This window comes from Cajanus cajan, chromosome 6 (assembly GCF_000230855.2).
Source record: "Cajanus cajan strain Asha chromosome 6, NIPB_CcT2T_4, whole genome shotgun sequence".
NCBI classification, from domain to species: Eukaryota; Viridiplantae; Streptophyta; class Magnoliopsida; order Fabales; family Fabaceae; genus Cajanus; species Cajanus cajan.
In genome coordinates this window covers 48,031,165-48,050,817 of record NC_138522.1, presented here as the reverse complement: position 1 = coordinate 48,050,817, position 19,653 = coordinate 48,031,165, and the positions used below count along the sequence as shown (strand labels likewise).

The following is a 19,653-nucleotide window of genomic DNA, read 5'->3' as shown; positions in this document are numbered from 1 at the left end:
ACATAAAACCTAGAAGAGACAACTTAAAATAATCACTCATTTAGAAGCTAACTTATTTACTAAAGCATTTCAATCGAGTTCTCGAAGCACCATAACATATATTCCCACCTTTTCACACCTAGTGTGGCAAGAGCCCATGTCCGACCCCAACATGTAGGGGTCTCCACATAACTCACTTTCGGTGCCACTCCATTGGTACTCGACGTGATTTCAACTCGAGATGGTTCTCTCTTCTCATGTTCAACGTCATTCAAATTACGCTGACATTATTTCAACACGAGACTCTCCTTATGTCTAGCACCATTCAAATTACGCTTGACATGATTTCAACTTGAGACGATTCTCTCTCCTCACACCTTACGTCACAAATCTTACATCCATGCATGGATGAGACAAAAACCATTGATTGAAACCACGCCCGACACCTTGAAGGCGCGTTCAACGTGACATTAATTTTACACTTATGTAGATCTTGGGTCATCCCACCTGAAATTTAGCAACTTTCCAACATGTATTACACAAAACAACAACTATACAACATGCACAACATGATTTTACGATAAAAAACAACATGCATCCATTAGAATTACGAATCACTACTTCTTCTTTCAAACACAACCAAAACCCAAACCCTACACATACATCATCTCAGTTTAGATTTTCAATCCGAAATATACACCAATAATGCAACCAAACAACAATTCATTAGCATACAATCCAACACAATCCACAAAAACTTGCCTTACCTCTTGTCGATCCCAAATCTGAAAAGAAGAGACAAGAAAAGTAGCTTTGTACGACTTCCAACTTGAGATTCCAATTTCGGAAACTCAAATTTTCTATCTAGTTAAGTGGATCAACTATAGGAAGACAATGAAGATTTTCAGAAGAAGAGGAGGTTTTGAGTTCCAAAGAGTTTCTCTCTAACTTCTCTCTAAAATTTTCAAAAACATGAAATTATGAACTCACTTCTTAAATAAAAAAACCTTGATATACATTTTTTGAACTTATTCAACTTATTTATGTTTTTACTATCCTAGAGACCAACTTAATTCTTAGAGTCGCTTGACTCCAGAATTTTTAAATAACACTACTGATAATAGCTAACAACTAAACAACCACAATCACACAATTAAATTAAAACATTATAAAATCATCAGCATTACATAAACTCCACCAACACGAATGGTAAGAGCCGTAGAAAACTTTAGTCAAATTGTCATCTACAACGAAATTGAAGGCGGCACCGCATATACACCACGTGATTGTTAAGAACTGTCAACATGCGAAGAAAAATAAAACTAAGGTTAAGATATTTCGTTATTTTATATTTTATCATAAAAATATTTTTACTCCTTTATTCTTTAAAATATTTATTTTGATTATTTTAGTTTTAAAGTTTGATTTAATATTATTATTTTGAGCAAGTAAAAAATTGTAATTATGAGACATAATGTTAAAAATATTTTTGACTAATTTAAAAAAGGAAATATACTTCACATAAACAAAAACTATACGGTTAATATTTGAACTAAAGGAAACACAAGTATTTTGGAAGTAGTGTGAAAAGCAACTTTTTGTGAGACTTATTTTTCATGTAATTTATATCATGTTTATGATTTATTTTTGTTTGAATACTGATTCTGTTTCATAAATTTTATGTAAAAAAATTCAACGACATAAATTTTATATCTTGAATTGTTTATCATTAAAGTTCAAATCATATTCTAAAATTAAAAACAATTATTATTCTTGAAAGACAAAGTTAACTCAAATTTGACCTGATCTTCAAATAGTGACCAAGGACTTCCAGAACCAGGCTGTCCAGCAGAAATCTAATAGCAAAAAATAAAACAAAAAAAAAATAGCAAGATCACAAAGAAAATTTGAAAGCAATGAGCACCCAAATTCACATCAAAATTTACCTTCAGTGCTTTAGCTTTCCGACTCCTGTCTCGCCCACTAATGATCTTAATAAATTTATTAGGATTTGACATGTTACTCATTTGTGAAGCAGCTGGGGAAGGAATAGAATTAGTCATTGGCACAATATTGTCCAAAGGATTTTCAAGTGATGGTGTCAATATCTTTGGCTTCTTCAAACTAAGTCGCCCATGCAAACCTTCAGAGCAGGACATTTAGACTCGTAAATCATGAAGAAAATATTGAAAGTTAACCCAGAGAAGTAGACACACAAAATGCTTTTGCATCAAGTTGCTAACTTTCCGCTCCCAATCTGATGCAACATCCGAATCTTGAACTTGAAATGGCTCCCAAAGCACAAATGGAATGGGATCAGGGAAATCCTCGGTGTGTTCTTGGACATTATTGGAGAGGAAATGGTCAAATATCTTGGACTGCCGAACATGCGCAAAGGTTGTCTTCTGAGGGTTCTTGTTGTGTTCTTGCAATTTGGGGTTGTTGAGGATGTGCTCCACAACACTAGGAACAGACCCGCTTCTTCTATGGCTTCGACAATATTTGAATACTCAAAACCCATTTCAGTCATTTCTGCAATCACTTGGTCCGAACATGTGTTGTTGCCCTCCATCGCATTTCTTGCTATAAATTAAAATTAAGAAAGAAAGATCCCCTTTTGCTTTCCGAAATGGGGGAAAAAGAAAAATCAAAAGTAAAATAAAATTAAGTAAGATCACCTTCTGCTGTTTGTTTTCGTTCCCGAACAAATTTAGAGGGTTCGTCAAGAGAGCATCATTCAATCCCGCTAAATCTTTTTATAATTGAAAATTTAGAATACTATCAAGTTATTTATATTATATTAATATATAAAAAAGAATACATTTTCACTAACTACATTGCTCTTTACATTTTTTTTTACCATTATAGCTTTTTTATTTTAATTTTTTTTAAAAATAATATTTTTTTATCAAATTTAAAAACTTAAAATTAATAGATTCATCATAATACCTCTATTTTAATATATAAAGGAAATATCTTTTCAGTAACTACTTTGATCTCTACATTTTTTTATCATTATACCATTTTATTTTAAAATTTAGAGACACAACCCTACTAGTATATTATAAAGGAAATATTAGGATATATAATCATTTTTTATCTCCACTTTTTAATAGACATTATACCCCTTAAATATAAAAAAAATTATATATTTTTTAAATAATTACATGCGATCTTTTAATATTTTGTCTATGTATAACAATTAGAGGCATAGAGTGTCTCAACTCTTTTAATTTTAATAAATTTTTTGAAGTAGCAACAGTTGATTAAATAAAAAAATGAAATAAATATATTTTTATATTCAACTCGTATATATAAAACATTTACAAATTTGTTTACAACAACAAAATTTTTAAAAGTTATAACTTTATATCTAATTTTATTTTTGTTTCAATTTTAATATTTAAAAAATAATTATCAATGATTAAAATTAATTTTGTATTAAAATGGAAATTATTTATCATAAATTTGTAATATAATTTATATATTTAAAAACATATATTTATTAAAAAATTTAATCTAATTTATATATTTAAATATTATTTACATACGTAATTTGTATTTAATTTTAATTATATATAATAAATAATTAACTTTGCATTACACTAATTAAAATACTAGTTTTTAAAAAAAATTGCAAATAATAAAGGGTATTATTAACATTTTCTTCAAATTATAAATATCTTCGTCGCAATAGTTTCCCTTATTGTATATTCATTTTTTTATTAAAAATATATTTTAAGAGTTTTAAACCATTTGAGTTTTATATATATATAGAGAGAGAAATAGATAAATAGATAGATAGATAAATCTAAACCAATCGAAAATCATTCTAGCTACAACTTTTAAAATTAAAGTTAAAAAATTTATCTTCTATGAAAATTTATGATTGGATAATAGTGTATTTTTTAAGTTATAAGTTAATTTTAATTAAATTCATTTTTTTAATAATACTTAACAAATAAATAATACTTGCTCTAAAAAAATAGTATATATAACCTTAAGTTAAAATCATGATATTAAAAATATATTAATTAATAAAAAATTTAAGTGCACATATAAAATATGTAACTTATAGCATAGTAAGTTGGTTCAACGTTTTGTGGATACTAGAGAGGAGAGTATTTAAGCTTTTCTCTGAGAAGGGAACCTCATAAGCTCATTCTCAAAGAAAATCTAGAGAGAGATTTTAGAGAGAAGGACTCTAGGTCCGTGAGCTACTTTCTCTGTAACACCCCGAATTTTCTAGTAATACAATATTATTATTATTTATTTTTATATTTATGAAGAATATTTTTTTATAGTTATTTTAGTTAATTAAAGGGGTTTTATAGATATTGTAAAGGTTTGTAATAATTTAAATTATTTATGAAAATTTATAAAATTTTGTTTTTTTTAAGGTCCAGAACGGGCTGTTCCAAAAAGTGGAACGGGTCGTTCCAAAAGATGAAAGTAAGTTATTTTTGAAGTAGCAGAACGGGTCGTTCCAAAAGTGGAACGGACCGTTCCAAGATTCTAAATTTGCCTAAAAACCTTAGTTAGAAACGGGCCGTTCCAACTATGGTCAATAAGTGTTAACATGAACCCCAAACGGTCCGTTATGATTTTAGAACGGGCCGTTCTGATTTTTGAAAACGGGTCGTTCTGATTTTTGAAAATGGGTCGTTCTGATTTTAGAACGGGCCGTTATAGTGGTACATTTTGCCTATAACGCATGACTCTGGAATGGGTCGTTCCGGAATCAGAATGGGTCGTTCCGGGTACCCCTGAATGCCTATAAATAGGAGGCATGGGGTGAGGAAAAAAATTATACTGAGAAGGTAAAAAACTTAGAAAGAGAAAGAAAGAGAGAGAGAGAGAGAGAAAGAAAGAGAGAGAGAGAAAGAAAAAGAGGGAATCTAAAGGAAGAAAGTAACAAGGTCCTGCTCAAGTTTCAGCTTCTGCTTATCGAGGTAAGGGGGAGTGAGAAACCTCGCTCAGGGATGTGAGAATAATTGTTGGATAGTCTGATTGTCGGATTGGCCCCCAATCCCTTGCCTGTTGCATGTTTCTAGGAACATGCAAAATATTAATGTGTTTTGTTTTATTTTCTGTTTGCTCTACTTTGTTCCTTGTTAAAAGTAATAAATGAATATGTAATTAATGTTAAAAATAAATAAGTTTTAATATGAATAAGAATGCTCTCTGTGGATTCCTGTGCGGACCTTATGAGGAATAATTATGACATGACTATGTGAAATATGCACCAATGACATGAGACATAAGAATTGACTATTGAGACAAGTTATGATTATAAAAATATGAAAAATGATGACATGATGTACTAAATAAAATTTTGTAATAAATCAAATGTTGAGTCCGAAATAATGAATGTGTGACATGCATCATATACATATATGACTCCAAGTGTGCCGCTGAGGCCGCATACCAGTGATATAACAAGCTAACAAGGTGTGCCTTAGGGTCACCAGTGATGTAACATGCTAACAAAGTGTACCTTAGGGTCACCAGTGATGTAACCAGGTGTACCTTAGGGTCACCCACGACGTAACATGCTAACAAGGTGTACCTTAGGGACTCCCACGACGTAACATGCTAACAAGGTGTACCTTAGGGTCACCAGTGATGAAATGTGAAACTTCCGTATGGCGCCACATGCATCCATTTATGAGTCGAGTCCATGACATCATAGCATGATAAATGAGTGTACATTTGATATTGATTATGTATGTGTATTGTTTACATGTGACTTATATTTATTGTGTGTGTGCTATCTAACCTTTATTTCTGCATCTAAAACTGAGTGAGATGTTTCTCACTCCCTGTTGTTCTTATATATGTTTAAATTATGTTGCAGGTGATCATCATCATGAGGATCTTGGTGATGAGGCATAAGGCTTCAGTTGGGCATGCTTTGATAGGATGTTTTGATAAAAGATCAAAATGTGCATCTTTGTCATATTGTTTTTATTATATAATTTGGAAGCTATAAATTAATTCCTAACTAGGAGGCATTGCCACCTTTGCTGGGATTAATCTAAATTTTCCTTTATATGATTTATTGAGTTTTGATACTTACATGTTGATTTTTTTTATGATTTATGAGCTACGAATGTGAATCTTCTACCTTATGATATTTGAGACAATGGTTTTATTCATGAAAGATTTTATTTACTAAAAAAAATTATTGTTTACATTTATTATGTATTAATGTTGGGGTAGAGGGTGTCACATTCTCACCCAAATTTCTCTGTTTGTGTGACACCCTCTACCCCAACATTAATACACAATAAATGTAAACAATAATTTTTTTTCTTTTTTGAGAGAATAAAATTTTCCATAGTTTGATAACATCTTTCATGATAAAACAAATGTCTCGAATCATAAGGTAGAAGATTCACATTCATAACTCATAAATCATAGAAAATCATCATGTAAGTATCAAAATTCAAGAGATCATATAAAAAAAAATATAGATTAATTCTAGCAAAGGTGGCAGTGCCTCCTAGTTAGGAATTAATTTATAACTTTCAAATCATGTAATAAAAGTATAACAAAGATGCACATTTGGGTCTTTTATCAAAACGTTCAAATTACAATTCTTAACATACATTTTCCTTGGATTATAAACTTTATCTACGTTATCTCTTCGTTAGAAATTATAAAAGAAGAAAAACTAAAGTTATTAAAACAATAACATATTAACTAAGCTAGCTATGCCCCGATGTCACATCCTATCAGAGCATGCCCAACTGAAGCCTTAAGCCTCATCAATCACATCCTCATGATGTTGATTGTCTGCAACATAATTTAAACACATACAAAAGCAACAAGGGAGTGAGAAACATCTCATTCAGTTTCAGGTGCAGAAATAAATGCTAGATAGCACACACACACACAACATATATAAGTCACATGTAAACAATACACATAAATAATCAATATCACATATATACTCATTTATCATGCTTATGATGTCATGGACTCGACTCATAAATGCATGCATGTGGCGCCATATAGAAGATTCACAATTCATCATTGGTGACCCTAAGGTACACCTAGTTACATCATTGGTGACCCTAAGGTACACCTTGTTAGCATGTTACGTCGTGGGTGACCATAAGGTACACCTAGCATGTTACGTCGTGGGTGACCCGAAGGTACACCTTGTTAGCATCGTTGGTATGCGGCCTTAGCGGCACACCTGGAATAATATATGCATATGATGCATGTCATACCTTCATTATTTCATGGACTCAACATTTAACTTATTACAGAATTTCATCAAGTATATCATGTCATTATTTTTCATATTCTTATAATCATAACTTGTCTCAATAGTCCATTCTTAGGTCTCATGTCATTTGTCCATATTTCACATGGTCATGTCATAAATACTCCTCATAAGGTTCGCATAAGAATTCACTGAGAACATTTTTTTTCATATTAAAACTTATTTATTTTTAACATTAATTCCATATTCATTTATTACTTTCAAGGAACAAAGTAACAAGGAACAAAGTAACAAGGAAACAAGTAACAAGGAACAAAGTAACAAGGAACAAAGTAACAAGGAAACAAGTAACAAGGAACAAAGTAACAAGGAACAAAGTAACAAGGAACAAAGTAACAAGGAACAAAGTAGAGCAAACAGAAAAACAGAACAACAAGCAAGGGATTGAGGGCCAATTCGACAATCAAACTATCCAACAATTATCCCCACACCCCCGAGCGAGGTTTCTCACTCCCCCCTTACCTGGATAAGCAGGAGTTGAAACTTGGGCAGGACCTCCTCCTCTGGATTTCCTCTTTCTTTCCCTCTCTTTCTTTCTCTTTGTCTCTCTCTTCCTTTCTCTCTCTCTCTCTTCCTCTTTCTCTCTCTAAGATTTTACCTTCTCACTCAGTATAATTTTTTCACCCCCTGCCCCCTATTTATAGGCATTCTGGGGTCCCCGAAACGACCTGTTCTGAATTCGGAACGGCCCGTTCCGGATCCTTCGAATATAGGCAAATTTTTCCACTGGAACGACCCGTTCTAAAATCGGAACGACCCGTTTTCAAAGAGCAGAACGACCCGTTCTGCGATTCCTTTTTACACAGATTAATCATAAGTGGAACGGCCCGTTCTCAACACCAAAACGGTCCGTTCTTAAATCAAAACGCCCCGTTCTAAGGATGATTTTAACCCACCTTGACCATAATTGAAACGGCCCGTTTCCAACTAACAATTTTAGGCTATTTTATTACCCTGGAACAGCTCGTTCCACTTTTTGAAACGCCCGTTCCGCTTTTTGGGAACAGCCCGTTCCGCTTTTCGGAACAGGCCGTTCTGAACCTAAAAAAAACCAGAATTAATTTTTTATAAATAATTTAAATTATTACAAACCTTTAAAATATTCTATAAAGCCCCTTTTACTTAAATAATAATCTTCATAAATATAAAAATAAATAATAATTAATAGTCTATTAGTAGAAAATTCGGGGTGTTACAGTTTGATTTTTTTTTCTCTAAATCACTAACTCTTTCTGTCTTTTCTTGGAGTTCAGGATAGGAAGCTTGTTTTTGGAGGATTGAAGTCCGAGAGTCGAGCTTCGAAGGAAAATTCTTCTTCTCAGTTCTTGGCTATTCTGAGCCAATCTTCAGGTGAGGGAAGCTAGAATGTAGATTGATTGGTTGCATGTGAGTTTGGGAACTCAATTGGCACTTGAATTTTGAGAATAAATTGTTGGATTGAAAGATTCCTCATTTTTGGGGTTTTTAGGAAATTGGAGTTTTGATGATTTTGATGAATTGGGTGCGTGCATGTTGAATCTGAGAGTGAGTTCAGATTGTATGGAGTCTATGTATTACGTTGTATGGATTGTATGTGGCTTGATCTTCTAATTTTCAGGTGATGGAGAAAATTTTCAAAGTTTTGGGGGTGGATGTTTGAATTTGCGTCAGGCGCATGTTCTTGGCATCGGACAAGCATTCATCAGAAGCAACCATTTTCTAATGAGGTTAGTCGCGCCGGGCGCGATTGGAGATGGGAGCCTCTGGGTGAATCATGCTGGGCGTGAGTAGAGCCACATCGGGCGCGATATTAGATGGTGATGTTTCATGGCACTTTCTGATATGGCATCGAGCGCAAGGTAAGTGTGTCAGGCACGGAGACCTCTAGAGGTCTCTATCTAGACAACGCCGGGCGTAGGGTTGATGTGTCGAGCGTGGAGACTCTTGTGAGTTTCTGTTTGAATGACGCTGGGCACGAGTTGAATGCATCGGGCGTGGAAGAGCTTAAAGCTCTCGGTTGGATTTAGGTTGGGCGCGAACTGACTGCGTCAGGCGTGAGTATGCTTAGTGATGCTGATTGAAAATGATGCTTTTGCATGTTTAAGAGTGAAGTTGGATCAAGTATGTATGATATATGATGTATAGTGATGTATGATTCATATGTATGCTTGGTAATGATATATATGAATGATTGAATATGATATGACATGTGTATATGTTCATATGAGGATGATATTGATCATGATGGTGGATTGACCATGTATGATGTATGATGCATTATTGCATGTGATGCCTTATGGCATGTGCCTAGCCTAGGACTTGAGGAGAGGAAAATGTTTTCGAACTGGAAGAGCTCACATAAAATTTCTTGAGAGTGGTGCTTGGATAGGCCATTGATATAAATGAAAGTGGTGCTTAGATAGGCCACTAGTTTTGGGTGAGAGTGGTGCTTGGATAGGGCACTGGTGGGTGAGTCTCCTGTAAGTCCTTAGCTAGTGTTGGAGCATGGTATGAAGTCAAGGGTTATTCCCTTAACCAAGCACTGAGGAAGGTGCGTGGTTCCTTGCGGATAGTTAGTGGGCAAACTCCACAAGTGACTTGGTAATTTATACCAAGGTCGTGGTAAGTTTGTACCCAACTGTGCTATACCTGACGGTAGAACCGGACTTCCAAGTGTGTAAGTGACATCATCCAAGTAAACCTGAGTGAGGATTTATATCCTGATTAGTTGTGGCCGAGCGGGCGCATTGGGCGTGAAAACGTTGAGATGGTTTTGATAGGATTGGGATGTCACTTATACCACTTTGTTGTTAGGGAGATCTCCTAGGTGTATGCGTGATGATGCATTAGATGATTGATATGCATTGATATCTGTCATGAGTTGCTATTATTGCATGATTTCTAGTATGATGAAATGTGTGGTGTTGACTTCATATTTTATGAATTGATGATTGTTTGAGATGAGAGTCCCGTTTGGCCTTGATTTGATGAATGTGTAGTATAGATTTTTATTTTATACTTGTATGGTTGCTTACCCTTCTGTTTTCATGTGGATGGACTGTGATGATCATATTGTATGGGAGCAGGTCAGGGTTAGGTTGGAGCTGGCTATGGTGTCTGCTGCGAGATTGAGAGTTTTGTTCCACTGTTATAGTTACCATCTTGGGTAACTGTTTGTTTGTACTTGACCGACACTAGGATAATATTATTTTGGATAATTGTATATGCATAGTTCTATATTTTGTACATAAATATTTATAATTTCATTTACATGTATATTCTGCTATTCAACTTAATATTTTATTTTAGTTCATTAGTTTATTAGTGTGATTTCCCTAAGTATAGGGACCACGACAGGTTGTTACATAACTCACTTAAATACATGACTTATTCTCACATATTACACATGTTTCACGAAGACACCTATTATTTAAAATTATAATAGAGCAAGGATATTGATTATTCATGATCAAAAAAGAACATTTGACATAAAAGTATGAGATAAAAAAAAAAGATAATCAATTATTTTTGTTGGCACAATCAAAATAATTGAGATTTTTTCAAATTGATATGATTAAAGAATCACACAAGCACAAAATTTAACAAGACAATACCATGTAACATAAATCACTAATCAAGCAGATAAGAGTTTAGGATCTTGCTCAAGAAAGTCAGTATCAACGCTATCTTGGGTGAAAACAGTATGAAATTTAATTTCAAAGTATAGAGGATACATGTAATATATTATTAAAAAAAACAATTTTGAGTATTTAAAAATAATCAGTAAATAGTTTTAATTTAATAAAAATATTTTTCAAACCATTGCCATATCATATTAACCGTTTTCGGTATTCACTCTTTTTATTAAAATAATTTAAATGCTAATGCTTAATTTATAATACTGTATTTTTAAAATGTAGAAATATATATTTATTATATAATGAAAGAACATAAGTATTTAATAATAATTTTAAACTAATCTAAATGTTTAACATAACGAAATTTTTGTTTCGACACATTAAATAATTTTAGCAAAAATTCAATACGTATATTAAATACTCCTTAATTAATATTTTTATATTTGTTAATAAGTTTTTTTTAATTTATTCAATATTAAGTTCATTGAAATTATAATTAAAATCGTAACAACTCCACGTGTCACTATATTAATTATAATTTAGTTTCTATGTAGTGAAAAACATACAACATATACATATATCCTAGAGCTATTAATCAACATGTAATCTCATACACACAATTATATGCAAGGGAAAGAAAAGCAAACTACTTCCTATACATATAAACTATATACATCAAAGAATAAGTGTTGTATATAAAATAGACCATATATTTTTATCAGTCAAACATCTATATAATATCATTGCCTTGAAGCAGTAACAACTAAAAGAAAGTCGATCATCTCATGCATAACCCTCCATTGTTATACAAGCTACCGGCTAATCTTGATCTACTTTCATGCAAAGTATGATCATCTCGGTCACAACCACAATGGAAGCACAGGATAAACTTATGAAATAAAACAACATACAAGCACAACATCAATATCAAGTTAATCAAGATAAACAACAACATTAACTTCAACTTGTTACCAATGCTATTCATACATCTAACAACATAAAAACAACTTAAACAACTTCATCTCAACAACATGGTCATCATACAACAATGTACAACTAATACGTTATCAAGCATATCAACAAAGGAAATCTCCTACAACATAAATAAATAATTTTAGTGGCTAGACCCTACCAAACCATTATCATAGTAACAACTTAATTTTATTTCTCAAGTTTACAACTTAAATTAAGACGTTTAGTACTATTATTAGGATAAAACAATTTGAGTATGAGCTTACACAACATTAGTATCACTAAGCCACCTATAAAATTAACTCACCAACTACTCTCTAAGTATTATGTCCCTCCAATACTCGATTAGGAACTAAGTATTTGACCTTATACTTTACTCGATTGGTCGTTTTATACATATATGTCTCGACCTTGCCCACATATATATGACTACCACATAAAACCTAGAAGAGACAACTTAAAATAATCACTCATTTAGAAGCTAACTTATTTACTAAAACGTTTCAATCGAGTTCTCGAAGCACCATAACATATATTCACACAATGAGATATTATAATTTTTAAACACATTTTTTACTCTTCTTTAGTTTTTATGTGTTGTAGCTAAGACATGTATCTAAATTACATGATTATAACTTTAACAACATGAACAACTTTAGCAACATATACCTTATACAACTTTATCATTTATCAACTTGCAACTTTACAACATAATTACCAACATTCAACTTATCAACTTACAACATATAGATTCCTTATCATACATCATCATACTTATAACTCGTTGATCACCATTCAACAATAAAACATCTATATATAAACACAAAATTTTCATCATACAACTCGCATCCATTGCCACTCAAAGGATGCCCAACACCATTGATGCAAATCACCCACATTCGGCACCAAACTACCTGCACTCGGTGTGGTTAAGACAAAGAGTCTCCCACCTTTTCACACCTAGTGTGGCAAGAGCCCATGCCCAACCCCAACATGTAGGGGTCTCCACACAACTCACTTTCGGTGCCACTCCATTGGTACTCGATGTGATTTCAACTCGAGATGGTTCTCTCTTCTCATGTTCAACGTCATTGAAATTACGTTGACATTATTTCAACACGAGACTCTCCTTATGTCTAGAACCATTCAAATTACGCTTGACATGATTTCAACTTAAGACGATTCTCTCTCCTCACACCTTACGTGACAAATCTTACATCCATGCATGGATGAGACAAAAACCATTGATTGAAACCACCCCCGACACCTTGAAGGCGCGTTCGACGTGACATTAATTTTACACTTATGCAGATCTTGGGTCATACCACCTGAAATTTAGCAACTTTCCAACATGTATTACACAAAACAACAACTATACAACATGCACAACATGATTTTACGATAAAAAACAACATGCATCCATTGGAATTACGAATCACTACTTCTTCTTTCAAACACAACCAAAACCCAAACCCTACACATACATCATCTCAGTTTAGATTTTCAATCCGAAACATACACCAATAATGCAACCAAACAACAATTCATTAGCATACAATCTAACACAATCCACAAAAGCTATTACCCACAAGTTAGATGGATCGTGATGACTGATATATCCAACTCTACCTTTACTATAAAATATAATTTGAGGAAGTTATAATAACAATTGCTTGATCAAAACAATTCTTAACTCGTGATAGGTCGAACCAAAAATAACAAAAATAAGATTTTACTACTGATTAAAGAAAGAGTATTCTTTGTTCTGTTATTAATTACTCCATTATTATAGCAGAAAGGGAAGTGAAGGAGGAATCAGGCCCCATAATGTGGTGAAGGTTCAAATAATACATAATTGAAGGGCAGGAATGAAGAATACGGCATATGTATAGGCAGAGTATTTTGGACAACAAACAAGGAGACGAAACAAAAAATGAAAACAGAATCCAATGCAAATTTTTGTCAGAAATGAATTTATATGAGGGCAAGTAGTAAACTATTTATACTTTAACATGCACTATCACTATGTCCGTAAACACTGCCTCTTATTGCTTCGTCGTCTTCTTATTTTGTTCTTCATTATTGAATTATTTAGCTTCCACTTCTTTCTATTTTTATACTTTTTAGTCATTCACTGCGGTTTTTTCCGCGTTCCTGAGAGAACTTTATGTTTGCCCTATGTTTTCAGTTTTCATTACTTTTGGCAGCTGGGCCCTGACTTCAAAACCCGCTACAGACTAACAAAGGTAAATGAATTGAATAGGACTTAAAATAGGAAGTAATGTGATAAAAAAAAAAGATACATATCAGAGAGAGATCAAAGTATACCGGTCTCATTTTTTTTGTTCCAACTACTGCATCATTAATGGCTTTATTTAAAAGATAAATGTTGTGGATCTAAATATTAACTTATAACTTTATTTTATCTTAGATATTTATATCAATTTTTCTCAAAATTAAGCAACAATAAAAAATATAATCAAGTTAATTATATTATAATATATTATAAGAAAATACATATTATACCAATTTTAATTTATATAAATATTAAATTATTTTGGATTAATATATAACTTTGTATATATAATTGAGATGAATGAAACTTACAATTTAATAATGAGTATTAAGAAAATCTCTAATCAAATGAAAGTTATTAAGATATTATGAGAATAATATTTTTGTTTGCAAAAAAGTATAATTAATATCAATTATTAGAATAAAAAAAGTTTTACCTAAAATAAAAAAATAAAATCACAATTATTATTACCGTTGTTATCACTATTAACATAATAATTATTACTGTCACTGTCATTGTTAGTCTCATCACACAACCTATAATGGTGATAGAAATAAGAGTCTCATTACATTTCATGAATATATACTTGCAACATACAATCACAGATAGACATAAAGGTGAGAAAATAAACCTGCCTTGTAAAATAAGGTGAAGAACATTGCCAAATTTTGTATGAATGCCTAAACACAGGGAAATTTTGTTAGAGATGCCTCCCAAGTAACTTAGAAGTAAGTCGGGATTCAGTTTTGCCATATTATAGATACTTACTGGTTCCTCACTTGAACCATCTGAATATGCCTCAAGAATATTCATAGTGTTCCCAAACTGAAGGGTTGCCACCTATGAACATAAAAAATACAGATACACGCACATAGAAACAAAAAGAAAACACAACAAGCACACACATGGACTCAAAGGCAAGCAAAGACACGGAGCATAGAGTACAGACACAGAGCACACAGACATAGAGCACACAAACGCAGAGCACACAGAGCACAGGCATAGTGCCCATAAACATAAACAAGAACACACAGACACAAACCAACAAGGTCACAATCATACAGAGGGAGTGCGGAAGATACAAACACAAAGATAAAGACACAAACAAACGGCCACAAATACAAACACATCAAAACTTAGAAAGACAAAAAAAACACTCATACACAATTAAAGACAATCAGAGAGATAAAGATAAATCACACAAAGAAAAAGATAGGGCATACACACAATTTTTAGAAACCTCCAGTGAGCTCATAAAATCCGAGGATACTGTCAAAAACATACCTGCCAACATAAGCACTGGTACACTATTCAACAAAGGTATAACATCGAGCAAATCAATACAAAACCATCCCTTGCATGATATTACTTACAATAACTACCTTGTTATCTTTACCCTTTGTGATTTCACAGTGATTAAATAAATCACGAATGACCACGACCAAAAGTATGTTTCACGGACTATATTCCCATTCCCTTCTGAATGAAAGCACAAGTTTCAGCAATCATAAACCATAATCATGACATAAGAAATAGACAACCAGAAGACATGAATGTCAACATCATCATACCTTAAAATCCTCGGTATCACCAACATATGAGATGTTGACAAGATATTCAAGACCCAAAAAGCAAAGCAGCTTTATTCTCTTGAGTGGATTCTAGAATTCGAATGTGAACCTGCAAAAACAGAAGGGTATAACCACCCCACTATAAATGTTAACAGACTTGAACACAAATCAAGCAAACTGAAAAACTATGAGCAAGAATTAGAGGAAGAGGTGCTACACAGATGTGAAAAAAAACTAATTGACATCGCAAATCAGTATGTAGAAAGGTGGGTCCATTCTCAAACATGCCACACGCATGATCTGGTACACATACACAAGGCATAAATAATTCCCAAAAATAGGACACATTATTTCACCTGATCTCATTACATTTCACGAATTTATACTTGCAACATACAATCACAGATAGAAAGGAGAGAAAATAAACCTGCCTTGTAAAATAAAGTGAAGAACAGTGCCAAATTCTGTATGAATGCCTAAACACGGGGGAAATTTTGTTAGAGATGCCTCACAAGTAACTTAGAAGTAAGTCAGGATTCAGTTTTGCCATATTACAGATACTTCCTGGTTCCTCACTTGAACCATGTGAACATGCCTCAAGAAACTGAAGGGCTGCCGCCTGTAAACATAAAAACTACAGATGCACGCACATACAAACTAAGAGAAAACACAGCATGCACACACATGGACTCAAAGACAAACAAAGACACGGAGCACATAGTACAGAAACAGGGCACACAAATGCAGAGCACACAGGCACAATGCCCATAAACATAAACATGAACACACATACACAAACCAACAAGGTCACACTCATATAGAGGGAGTGCGGGAGATACAACCACAAAGATAAAGACACAAACAAACGGCCACAAACACAAACAAATCAAAACATAGATAGACAAAAAAAACACTCACACACAATTAAAGACAAACAGAGAGACAAAGATAAATAACACAAAGAAAAAGATAGGGCATACACACAGCTTTTAGAAACCTCCAGTGAGCTCTTAAAATCCGAGGATACTGTCGAAAAACATACCTGCCAACAGAAGCAATGGTACACTATTCAACAATGGTATAACATCGAGCAAATCAATACAAAAACATCCCTTGCATGATATTACTTACAATAACTACCTTGTTATCTTTACCCTTTGTGATTTCACAGTGATTCAATAAATCACGAATGACCACGACCATAATTATGTTTTCCTGCCACATAAACATGATGCGATTAACAATTGTTTTAAAAAAAATCACAACCAAAAGTAAAACAAAGATACTTGTCGTGTTCTAAATTTTTTTTTTTTTTTAGTTTTCCAAAAACTAAGAAGTTGGGATCTTGAGGCCTTTATCTTCTCTAGTGTTCCTTTTATTAAAACAAAATACAATTAACTAAAATATAAATTTTTAACTGGATTTTAGTGATATTTTTATATGTATTAGCTATTTATACTATCATTTATCACACCCTGAATTAAAACATATTTTTATATTTTTCGTACGATCTTATGATCCTATATTTTACAATCTTACACGTCTCTCCGAGTCTTACTAGGATGGATCTCTATTTTGACAACATTGCACACAACAATACATAATTGGTTGCTCACAGTACCTGTTCTTCCATCATGGAGCCAGATGTAGATCCTATTGCTCAGCACAGTGTGTTCAAATTGTTCCATGTCCAGTCCTCACCGCAAAGTTGTTTGCTTAACTTTCTTAGCATCTGCAGATTACAACATAAAAGTCCACTCCGTCAAGGCATGACATTTATATAGGCACAAAAATGTAACTTCTCAATTGTCAGTCAGGATATCATATCACCATAAAACAACATTGATAAATCCTTGAGTTAATGAAGTTCAGCTTCTTAATATTATTTTTCAAGAAACATCCAACATAAATTGCCATCTTGATTCTACCATTAGACGAAAAGAAAAAAAAAGCACATATTTGGGATAATGTAAACCTCCCTATAAGAAAATTTGAAATAAATAAGAAATAAACCATTGAATAATTTATCTCCCTTCAAAACAAGAACAAAATCACAGCTTTCTAATTCACTTACCTGCTTTTCAGTATCATCATGGTCAAGATGCGACAAGTAAAAAAGAGTCTCCATCATAATCTGAGTAATTAATCAAACGTCGATTAATCAGAGAACATGATGAATAAATATCTCAAATTTACAATTTTACCATATAGTAAAATACAATATTCAAAAGAAAATAGATTGAAGTTCAAGATAGATTTTATATCTACGAATGAATATTAGAAATTAAACTCTGGCAAAGATCAAATTTGACCTTATTACCTTGTATAGAACAAGAACATCATGTCTTTCACTGTTTCACGGACTATATTCCCATTCGCATCTGAATGAAAGCACAAGTTTCAGCAATCATAAACCATAATCATGACATAAGAAATACACAACCAGAAGACATGAATGTCAACATCATCATACCTTAAAATCCTCGGTATCACCAACATATGAGATGTTGACAAGAAATTCAAGACCCAAAAAGCAAAGCAGCTTTCTCCGAGTGGATTCCAGAATTCGAATGTTAACCTGCAAAAACAGAAGGGTATAACCACTCCACTATAAATGTTAACAGACTTGAACACAAATCAAGTAAACTGAAAAACTATGAGCAAGAATTAGAGGAAGAGGTGCTACACAGATGTGAAAAAAAACAAATTGACATCACAATTCAGTATATAGAAAGGTGGGTCCATTCTCAAACATGCCACACGCATGATCTGGTACACATACACAAGGCATAAAAAATTCCCAAAAATAGGACACATTATTTCACCTGATCTCATTACATTTCACGAATTTATACTTGCAACATACAATCACAGATAGACATAAAGGAGAGAAAATAAACCTGCCTTGTAAAATAAGGTGAAGAACAGTGCCAATTTCTGTATGAATGCCTAAACACGGGGGAAATTTTGTTAGAGATGCCTCACATGTAACTTAGAAGTAAGTCAGGATTCAATTTTGCCATATTACAGATACTGGTTCCTCACTTGAACCATGTGAATATGCCTCAAGAAACTGAAGGGCTGCCGCCTGTGAACATAAAAAATACAGATGCACGCACATAGAAACTAAAAGAAAACACAGCATGCACACACATGGACTCAAAGGCAAACAAAGACACGGAGCACATAGTACAGAAACAAAGCACACAAACATAGAGCACACAAATGCAGAGCACACAGGCACAATGCCCATAAACATAAACATGAACACACATACACAAACCAACAAGGTCACACTCATACAGAGGGAGTGCGGGAGATACAAACACAAAGATAAAGACACAAACAAACGGCCACAAACACAAACACATCAAAACATAGAGAGAAAAAAAAAACACTCATACAAAATTAGAGACAAACAGAGAGACAAAGATAAATAACACAAAGAAAAAGATAGGGCATACACAACTTTTAGAAACCTCCAGGGAGCTCTTAAAATCCGAGGATACTGTCGAAAAACATACCTGCCAACAGAAGCAATGGTACACTATTCAACAATGGTATAACATCGAGCAAATCAATACAAAAACATCCCTTGCATGATATTACTTACAATAACTGCCTTGTTATCTTTACCCTTTGTGATTTCACAGTGATTCAATAAATCACGAATGACCACGACCATAATTATGTTTTCCTGCCACATAAACATGATGCGATTAACAATTGTTTTAAAAAAAATCACAACCAAAAGTAAAATAAAGATACTTGTCGTGTTCTCAAATTTTTTTTTTTTAATTTTCCAAAAACTAAGAAGTTGGGATCTTGAGGCCTTTATCTTCTCTAGTGTTCCTTTTATTAAAACAAAATACAATTAACTAAAATATAAATTTTTAACTGGATTTTAGTGATATTTTTATATGT

General features: G+C 33.0%; 1 long non-coding RNA gene across 1 annotated transcript; it reads right to left on the bottom strand.

Annotated features, from left to right (window-relative positions):
- Window positions 1-17,349: 17,349 nt before the first annotated feature.
- On the bottom strand, window positions 17,350-19,429 carry LOC145959116 (uncharacterized). Its single transcript, XR_014434839.1, has 6 exons — window positions 19,343-19,429; window positions 18,634-19,253; window positions 18,203-18,307; window positions 18,050-18,110; window positions 17,804-17,863; window positions 17,350-17,461 (listed from the first exon to the last, which is right to left on the bottom strand). It is a non-coding gene; the product is annotated as an uncharacterized LOC145959116 (long non-coding RNA).
- Window positions 19,430-19,653: the final 224 nt, after the last annotated feature.